The sequence below is a fragment of the Neopelma chrysocephalum genome, unplaced genomic scaffold (assembly GCF_003984885.1).
Source record: "Neopelma chrysocephalum unplaced genomic scaffold, ASM398488v2 Primary Assembly neopelma1_42, whole genome shotgun sequence".
NCBI lineage: Eukaryota > Metazoa > Chordata > Aves > Passeriformes > Pipridae > Neopelma > Neopelma chrysocephalum.
This window is the reverse complement of record NW_020897700.1, coordinates 7,568,141-7,578,376: the sequence shown is the minus strand read 5'-3', so window position 1 is coordinate 7,578,376 and position 10,236 is coordinate 7,568,141. Positions and strand designations below refer to the sequence as shown.

The 10,236-nt window shown below is 36.0% G+C and overlaps 1 long non-coding RNA gene across 1 annotated transcript; it reads left to right on the top strand.

Annotated features, from left to right (window-relative positions):
- Nucleotides 1-1,839: 1,839 nt before the first annotated feature.
- On the top strand, nt 1,840-7,069 carry LOC113964379. The gene is made up of 3 exons (XR_003533175.1): nt 1,840-2,058; nt 3,675-3,810; nt 6,611-7,069. It is a non-coding gene; the product is annotated as an uncharacterized LOC113964379 (long non-coding RNA).
- The last annotated feature ends 3,167 nt before the right edge of the window (nt 7,070-10,236 follow it).

Sequence of the window (10,236 nt, the reverse complement as noted above, 5' to 3'; positions counted from 1 at the left end):
AAAAATCATTCGAGGTTTAAATTTTTACAAAAACAATTGGTAAAAATCATTATAGGCCAGAGCACTCTGTTTACTATCTTGAATCAAGTGATGTTTTTCTTAGGCTGTCAGTATCAAAAAATCATTCTTTTTGTCTTCCATTAAAAAAAAATTCTCATCAAACTGCTTCCAACATTTTTAAATTTTTGTGTATGTTTTTGTTGTAGAAAATTTGGACTATCTAGTCAAGCCTTAATTATCAACATCCTTTTCATTTATAGGAGAGAAATAACTTTCACGGTGAGCTGTGCCATACCCTGTTTTTAGCTGCTTTGCTAGTGCAGATTAGGGTCTTGAGTACATTCCTTGCCTGTGACATCAGACCACAGCAGCTTCTAAGCTGTTCTCTGATCCTTGGTAGTATGTGCCATTTCAACTTACTGCCGTTTTGAAAGCTGGGACCAATACATGGCTGGATAGATCATAGATTAGCTTGGATCCTGCAGTACTATTTCATATTCTGCCTGACATAAGCCTGGCATGCTGGGCAATGCTCTCAGCAGATGCTGTGTTAATTTAGCCTTTATTAGCGAATGTCGGTGTGCATCTGGCTGAATATCTTGTCTAAATATTTACCATATGCTGCTCTCTATGTAATAGAAAATGCAGTTGTTACCATGATGAATATTCCATCATTTGACTAGAAAAGTAGTGATTTTTTTTTAATGTTGAAAAGCCTCAAGGACTCCTGTTGTATAAAAGATAATGTTATCCAATGGTTTTGCTTATTCCTGGAATGTTAAAGACCCTGTATTTGGTTGTTTTTTATTTTTTTTTTTATTTTATTCCTGATAGAAAAAGATAGTAAAAAAGAAACAAACCAGCAATATCTGTACCCTCTGATAGACCTGTTAAACTTCAAATAAACAAACAATATGTAACAATAGTTTACAGAATGGTATGGACGTTTATGAATATGGACAGATTTATACATAATGCATCTTTATAAATATTTCATATTGGGGACTGTGTAATATGATGGGAATTGAATTAATACTTATACTTTATCTTAGTCATAATACTTCTGCCATAATCACCACACATTCTCAGATTATTACCTAGTTTAGGTATTAAAGTTTAGATTTTGTGTTAATTAAAGTTTTTAACATTTAAAAAACTGTAACACCAAAAAAGAAAGACTTGTGAGAACAGGAAGAAATATTTATTTGCTCAAACGATTTTCTGTATTGGATTGGATAGTCCAAAAATATTTGTACCTTACTGAATCCTCTGAAAAGGTGGCAGCTGCCACAGACAAACATCATAAATTGAATGTGAATAAAACCACTTTATCTTCAAGTGTCCAAAAATGTCCGGACAGTTTGGTTAATTGTAGATTAATTATATAATATGCTGGACTGTAATCTTTTCTAAACAGTGGAATATCTTCTAAATAGTGGAATGGCAAGGTGAAGTTTTCATCTATGAGGACACCCAAATGTCACTTTAAAAAATTGTGTGACATAAATTCTGGGTAGTAACTAGAATGGGTAGCAACTCTTAGGGTGAAAACTTGAAAGTAAATTTCTTAAAAAAGGACCATTTTTATGAATGTAAAACAAAATAGTGTAGTGTTCTTTGTCTTTCACCCTCTCAATTTTTTTTTTATTTTTCAGTGGGAGGTGAAAAAGATAAAAGGTGCTTTCATATGCACTTGAGAATATAAGAATAAGGAGTAAAGATAGGGTGTTTTTGGAACAATTTTAAAAGATTTTTACCCATATTGCAAGCAGAAGTGCCTTAAAACATTTTTTCTTTTCTTTTTTTTTTTTAACAGAAGTACAAGGTGTGTAATTTTTAAATAACTGAACATCCTTTCATTTTCAGTCCACCATACCTACCTTGCTCTTACAATACTTAAACCTTAGACATGAAAGGCTGTTAGGGCACACACAGTCAAGAGTACAAGAAGTCCTGGTTTACGTAAGCTGAAAATAGTGCATCTCTGCAGAGCAGTGCAAAGAAGACTTATTTCATGCTGTGCAGCTACACTAAAAAGGGAAAATATTCCTTCTGGAGGTGAGCAGAAATACCAACATATGCTGTGTGCCTTTTGAATTACTTGAAAAATCCTTTTGCTTCAAATGCAGCACCTTGTCTGAAGTCAATGGGATTGCACTTACTTATGAGTGAAGAACTTGCATATTACATTCCCTTGTCCCATACACCATTCTGCAAAGATCAGAGTCTCTTCTAATGTAAACGGTGGCTGATTTTCTGTGAAAATGTAAAGGGAAAACTTAGTATTGCTTTTCCTTCCCTCCTCTCTGCCCTTCCCCTCAACGATGAAAGAGTGCCTGAGGAACAGAGTTTGAAGGGCTGGAAAACAGAAAAGGGTGTCTAATTTGTCCCAGATTGGACTTCTTTTGACTCCAATGTTCTGGACTGTGTCATGAAGGGGAAACCATTTAATAATTAAAAAATAAATAAAAAAAATAATTAAAAAACTCTTTTGAAGCGTAATCTCTGAATAAACAAATATGTATCTTTGCTGTATCTTTGCTTTCACTACTTACAATGTAAATTGATCTTCCTTTTCACTACTTGGATAAGAAAATTCCCACTTCATGCAAGGAATTATAAGACTTTTAAAAACAGAGGTACAGCTGTATCAATATATGTATGAAGGCATGTGCGTCCTTTCTCCTGTAAAAGTGGGGCTTTTACTATGTCTGAAGTTCTGTATAATATCAAATCATAACATACTTCACTACAAGAAAAAATGAGAAATTAAAGTATTCAACTGCTCTCATTCACTATTTGCAATGGTTTTAATTTCAATTTTCTTAACTAGAATGAAATGTTGCCCACAATAATACTATACAGTTTAAAATTCAGAGATATCTCTCGTCTAGTAAAAGGTGTCCTTGCCCATGGCAGGGGGTTGGAACTAGATGATCTTTAAGGTCCCTTCCAACCCAAATAATTCTCTGATTCTGTGATATCATACTGACAGAACAAGGTCTCATTTAAAACCTACATTTTAATGTAAATAATCTTCTCTTACCTTGGCATATATACTCTGGTTTAATGGCACTGAATGTAAACATTGCAGAGTATTTTCTATAAAAATGAAGCCCTAACCAGTAAATGTTTGCCAGGCTTTAGATTGTGTGTTGTTTTCTGATAGAATTAGTAAGTATTGTAGATATCTTACCAGCTGTTTTGTTACATGTAGCATGATACAAGGACATAAATTATTTAACTAGAATTAGTAATATATTTTCCAGGCAAATATGATATAGAAATGTTACCCATTGCCAGACTCACTACCTTTTTGGCATGTTAGATTTCCCTGGTAATTAAAGTTTTCGAAAAGTAGTCAATTTTTTTGTTATTGCCTTTTAAAGAAATCAGGGACCCAATGACAAAATAGATACAGGGGATGTGCACTCAGGGTAGGTGGAGGATGTTCCAGGAGCCAGCTTTGTAACTGTAAGCAGGATGCTGTCACTTGGGATGTATGGTTTTCATGCTCAAATTTGGATCTTGACGCTGCTCTGTGCAGACTCATTGCATCATAGCATCAAAGTAGTTTCAAGTAAATTGCTAACTCTAGGCCTACACTTACATGTAAATAATGATTAAGATGTGGATTGAATTCTAATCCCTGACAGGCTGTTTTCTGTCTTCAGCCTCTAGGCTCACAACTGTATCTATTCCTCTTAGAGGATGTGTTGTCTCATGTAGTGAAACTCTTTGATACTGTGTCAGGTGAGAGCCGTAAGGAGTGTACCTCTCAGCTACTCTGACCAAGGCTCTTATGAAGAAGTAGTAACCTTTCTTCTAGGGAAAAGCTCCTCTGGTTACCGATTCTGTTTCTGATAGTCAAGCAGAATTTTCTTACTGGAACCAGGAGACTCAATGAAAGGTTAATAAATGTAGAATTTTCCTGTGAAAAGTTTGGGTCCTGGGAAATTGGCAGTTTCTAAGAGAAGGTAGTGATTTTGAAATGTCTCAGTAAATGCTCTTCATTGATACTTTTAGACATACTTCCCATTCTTATTTTATAGCTGGTCCATGATAGCTTGCTCTTTAATGCATCTGAAATTTTTATATCTTCTTATTGCATTTAATTTTAAAAATGAATGCTTCTGGTCTACATTGAAGGCAGAGAGTATCAGATGTTTTGAGACTACAGGCATTTGTTCTGCTGTTTAGATGGAGAAGAAGCAAGAAATAAGATTATATTTTTTTTCCAAAAGTCGGAGATAAAAAGGAAGAAATAAAAAGTCTCCTTCATCAATTACAATCCATTTTTTAAATATAATTGTTTTTCAGGTCTGTCCAACATTTTTCTCTCTGTTCCACCTCTCGTGTTTCTTTTTTTGTGTTTCTTTTCTATATACTATTACCTGCTCATCATTTTACTTTTTTCACATGCCTCTGCTTGTGATACAAAGGCACTGAGTTCTGGTAGATGGGAACAAGCTTCAGGATCCACAGTTTAGACTTATTTTTTGAAACTGTTTTCATCACTTGGCATAGCAGTCAAAGCAACCTGTTTCTATGGTATGTGATATGTGTCCTCATCAACAGGAATGAAAGATATTTATTTCTTTCATGGATTAGTTTGTCAGCTTCCTGGTATGCTAACTTGGGATCCCCAAGAGGCACTCAAAGAGAGGGTTTTTTTTGCTTTGTCTGTGTTTCTTTCATATAAAAGGTACCTTATACACTTCAAAGATAATATTATGTGGTAATACTTAGATTTGTAAAATTTAGTTTCACATTTTGAAAGAGCAGCAGATGGAATAAAACTAGGAGATGTTGAGAAACAGTGTTATTCAGGAAGTGAACAGAGAGCAATCTCACAGTGGAGGGCAGGTATGTGCAGCAGTAGCCGGTTTGAGACGTACTATATGCTCATCTAGAAAAGAGGTCATCAGGAGTAGTCAGCATGGATTCACCAAGGGAAAATTATGCTTGGCTGATCTGGTAGCCTTCCATGATGACATGGCAGGATGGGTCAATGAGGGGAGAGCAGTAGATGTTACCTATGTCGCCTTCAGCAAGGCTTTTGACAGCGTCTCCCACAATATCCTTGTAGGTAAGCTCATGAAATGTGGGTTTGATGAGTAGACAGTGACATGGATCAAGAACTGCCTGAATGGCAAAGCTTAGGGTGTGGCAATCAGTGGAGTAGAATCCATTTGGAGGCCTGTAGTCAGTGGTTTTCCCCAGGGATCAATACTGGGTACAGTCTTATTCAACTTGTTTGTCAGTGACCTGAATGAAAGGGTAGAATGTACCCTCGGCAAGTTTGCTGATTATATGAAACTGGGGGGAGTTACTGATATCCCTGAAGGTGTTGCTGCCATTCAGTGGGACCTTGATAGGCTGGAGAATTGGGGTGTATTGGGAAGAGTGCAGCCAGCAAGTAGAGAGAGTGATGCTTTGCCTCTACTCAGCAATACCTAGACCACTCTGTGTCCAATCCTGGGCTCCTCGGTGCAAGAAAGACAAGGAGCTACTGGAAAGGGTCTAGTGGAGGGCCACAAATACAACTGGGGGTCTGGAGCAGCTCTCTTATGAGGAGAGACTGTGGGAGCTCGGCCTGTTTAGTATAGAGAAGAGAACACTAAATGGATCTCATTGATGTATATAAATACCTCAAAGGTGGGTGTCAAGAGGATGGTACCAGACTCTTTTCAGTGGTGCCCAGCGACAGGACAAGGAGCAATGGCCATAAACTAAACCACAAGAAGTTTCACCTCAACATGAGTGAGAACTTCTTTACATTGAGGGTGGTAGAGCACTGGAACAGGCTGCCTGGGGAGGCCTCTCTGGAGACATTCAAAACCCAGCTGGACACAATTCTGTGTAACCTGCTCTAGGTGACCTTGTCTTGGCAGTGGGGTTGGAGTAGATGATCTCCTTACAACCCTAAGAATTCTGTGAATCTATGAAATGTCAAGGACACAATATTATCTAGCATCTAGCATTTTATTTTTTTCCTCAGTAGAACTATTTTTTCTTACACTCTTTAAAAATAGCCAAACTTATTTCTGTAAAAATAATATCTGACTCAAGAATAAAGATCTGGGGAACAAAACCCTGGGCTTGGTGCTCTGCTTAGTGAGGCAAAAATTGATCCTTCTCCTGAACTTCTCTTCCATATTCCTTACACACCTTACCATCAGAACATCAGACCTGGTTACATGAGTATATTTAATTCAAAACAAGAATATTTGTTGCTTGTAGAATTCTTCTGTCGCCAAGTTCAGCCACAGCATACTCTCCTGAGCTCAGGTAGATTCTTCACTTCTAGTGTACAGCTTGATAACTTTCTTCCTGTGAAAGCTTTGCTCTGTTCATCTCTCCAGAAGTGATAATTAAATGGAAAATATTCCTGCTCATGCTGTTAAGCTGTAAAATAACTTCTATTTTTATTACTTTTGTTATTTTTTAAAATTTTCAGGCTTTAATTCCTCTAGTCTTGGATAATTGAGCAAAAATCACAACCTCTTTCCTTTTATGTTTAAAAAGGTGAACAAATTTTAAGTTTGATTTCTCACAATGCACTATTTGATATTTGTGGTCTTTTTTTTTCTTTTTTTTTCCCCTCTAGAAACCATGTAGAGAGTAAAGCTTTGAAAACAACTAAGTCTAAGAGGCTGTGGGCTGGAGTCCCTGAAGTCAGTGTGGTACAAAGCTCCTGAAGACATCCATTCAGATGGACATGGTAGATTCAAACGTGCCCAATTCCTAAATGACTAAGTTCCTTGCTGCTTGTTGAACCACTTGTCTTAAACATTTATTTCCCATATATGTTATTCGAAATACAAACCCTGAAACTAAAGATAATTGTGGTAATGGTGCCTTGACCATGTAGCAAAAAACTTAATGATTCTTTGCAGTGAAAAAGACATATTCTATTCAAAACTGACACCCCTACACCAACCCAAGTTACTGGATGCATGTATGAGTCAGTTATGGAAGCCCATAAGAACTCGGGATCATTCAAATTTACTGACTTTCAGCTTCCAGAACATTTATTTCTATCATTTGCTTTAGCAGTGGCATTCATTGCATGAGAGAGCAAGTTGGTCCGAACATGTGCAGGTGTCACAGAACCGTTTATAAATGAGTAAATGTTAGAAGGAAAGTGAATATTATTTTCTCCTGGTTTATTTTAGATCTCTGGTGGAGGAAATGAATATTAATTTGAAATAAATAAAAAAAATTTCTTGCCTGATGCAGACAATCTCTTTTTTCAGCATAATAAAGAGAGTTCAACTGCAGTGACATGCAGCACTTGATCTAGAGGAACTACTAATACTCTCAGGAGGTTTTCTGTATGCAGAGGCAGTACTGTATTTCAGCTTCATACTTAGACACAGTGGAAATAGATAGCATATTCAATTGCACTTATAAAGGAAAAGGGTGCAGAGCTGAAGCACTGCTTCCTGTCATCCACATGAACAAAGGTTCAATTTGCCCTTTATGAATGACAAAAAACCTTATTCTCCTATTTGCTCCTTGTAGTCTAGATCCTTGTCTTGTATAGTTTTTGGAAAGCAACTACATGCATTCCCAGTTTGTGAATCTATTCATAGGAGGAGGGTCAGTGGCTTTTAACCAGGGTAATTTGTTTTATTTTTGGTAGTTCTTTTAGTCTGGTGTTTGAGATTCCTTCATGACAGCATTGGATTCTTCCTGGCATTTCTAAATGATACATTTATATGTTTCAGTTGGGAAAACAGTGGTCAGTTCCAATTGTTATTTCCTCTTTGGTATGACAGCCTGCTGTTCTGGGAGTAGAGTTAAACATCTGCACCTAGACATTTGTTGAAAAAAGTTTGAATAGTTCAATTTACAGCCTAGAAACACCCAACAATGTTATGCTGAAAATGGGGACAAATAATTAAATAACTCACAAAATAAAAAGAAAATTACACGAGTGTCTTTGTGTTGATATACTGAATGAATGAGGGTTACATCTCACTTCATTAACTTATTATTTGTGTAAATAACTTATATTCGTGTAAATGAGAAGCAGGTCTCTATTTAGGATTGTTTTTACTTTAAGCCTATAGTGTTACTGGCATGCATGACAGAACATATTTTAATTAAACTATCCACAGAATTTAATTTAAAAACTGTCTTTGAACAGATAATAACCATCCAAAATAAAAAAGAATAATTCTGGGAACACTACAAAAAACAATATAGAAAGAGAAAAATTTAAGTCAATCGTAATTCTGGAGCTTAAGTAGATATAAACTGGAATATGCCCATATGAATTCTGAGGCAGAAGTGACCTATCATGAAAATACCATATGTAATTAGCAACTGTAGTGACAAACCCATGAGGTTAGACAAACAAGGCAACCAGATGGTGCTTGCAGTTCTGCATATCCAATCAACACTTTTTATATTGTATCATAAACTTTATTCTCTGTTGTGAAGGACCACACAATTTAGCCTTGACAAGCTTATGTGTTAATATGCATCATCAGGAACTACTGTTGAATTTCATATGCACTCATAAAACAAAATGACAGTATCTCATACCTACTAAATGTAAAGTGCAAGTGTTGAACCATCACTAACAAAAAGGAAGTTCTTTCTTTTCATTTTCATTAACTGTGGAAAATCAACAGATACTGTTGAACAGTGGCCTAAATCTCTGCCGTACCCAACTGTAATATGGTCTGTGAATGTGAAGGCTCTGTTGGTGCAGATATTCAAAGGTTTGCTTTCTTTCATCAGCTCAGGATCTCAGGAAATTTTAACTTTAAAAGCAGGCAATGTTTACTATTCTCTCTTGCTCTTTATTATGGATTTTTCATCCTTCCATCACTGTTCCTTCTGTAATAATGGTACTTTGAAATGCTTCACCATGTCACCAGCTCTGCTATTTTCAGTCCGGAATAACATTTTTTGTTTGTTTAACACAATTTAATTCAAATAGATGTATTGAGTAATTATAGTCTGTATATAGAAAATACTAAAATGTTTCATTTTAAAATTCTCTATCATTACTTTTTTTGCACACATTATATGTCCAACATGTTTCTTGCTCTAAAAAGCAGGGTACTGGTGGGTACAGCCTCAAGTGAATCCTGCTTACAATAATCTTAGGCTAGAGTGGGCCTCTTATTGTAACTATTTCTGAACAGTGAACAAGGGGCTGTTGGTTTCTTTTATGCTTGAGTAAGAGCTATGAAAACCACTGCTTATTTTCATAAACATAAAAAAAGTCATGTAAATGTATAGGCATCATATGTAAATATTGAGTTCAAAAGGTCCATTAATGAAGTGAAACTCATATGACTATTGATTCATCTTTAAAGGTGGCATATGGGTACAAGTACCAGAGATATCTGCACGTGAGATTAAAATATCCAGTGTCCACAGTGCTTCCTTTTGTATCAAATGTAAGTACAAGCATACTTTCAGAGTGTATAAATCTGAGTAACTGCAAAAACTTCTTGCCTGGAGTGCCAATGACTTATTTTGTCATGCTTAAGGTGCAATTAATAATCCAGGATATTGAAAGAAGAAATGCAGTGCAGTCACTAAGCATATAAACATGTGATTGAGGGTCATCCATTTGATAAATCCTTCTAAAGAGCTTTGGAAAACACTATAGAAACAATTTCAAAGACATTTAAACTGTTGAGAAGTAACAGAGTTGAATTTCTCTTTGGCTACCAAAAACTAAGACAAGGATTGAATGGTCAGTTTTCACAATGGAGGGATTTTACCAGTAAAATGACAGATGGATCTAAGGTGAGGTCTGTATCATGCAATAATCTTGGTATCGTAAATTGCATAATTTCAGGTAAGATTACATAATTTCTCAATAAAGCAAATTGCTGAAGGTACAGGCACTTGCAAAACAGTCCCAAAAACCTCAGCAGAATAAATGAGAAATTTCAGTTGAAATTTAAAAATGGCAAGTGTCCAGGTGGTTGGGTTGAACAAGACCTTGGAGTCCCTGTGGGTAGCTGTCTGAGGACATCCACTTGGTGTGTAGCAGCCATCTAAAAAGCACACGAGAATTATCTGGAAATAATGGAATATGAAACAGAGGATATTATTATGATACTGTGAATTCATAATGCAGCTTAAATGCTGAATGAATTGTTGGACATCGTTTCTCAAAAGAGATGCCATAGAACTGTGAGGTACGGAGATTTTTAAGAAGTATGATCAGAAATACAGAGAAATTTCAAACATCAAGCTAGC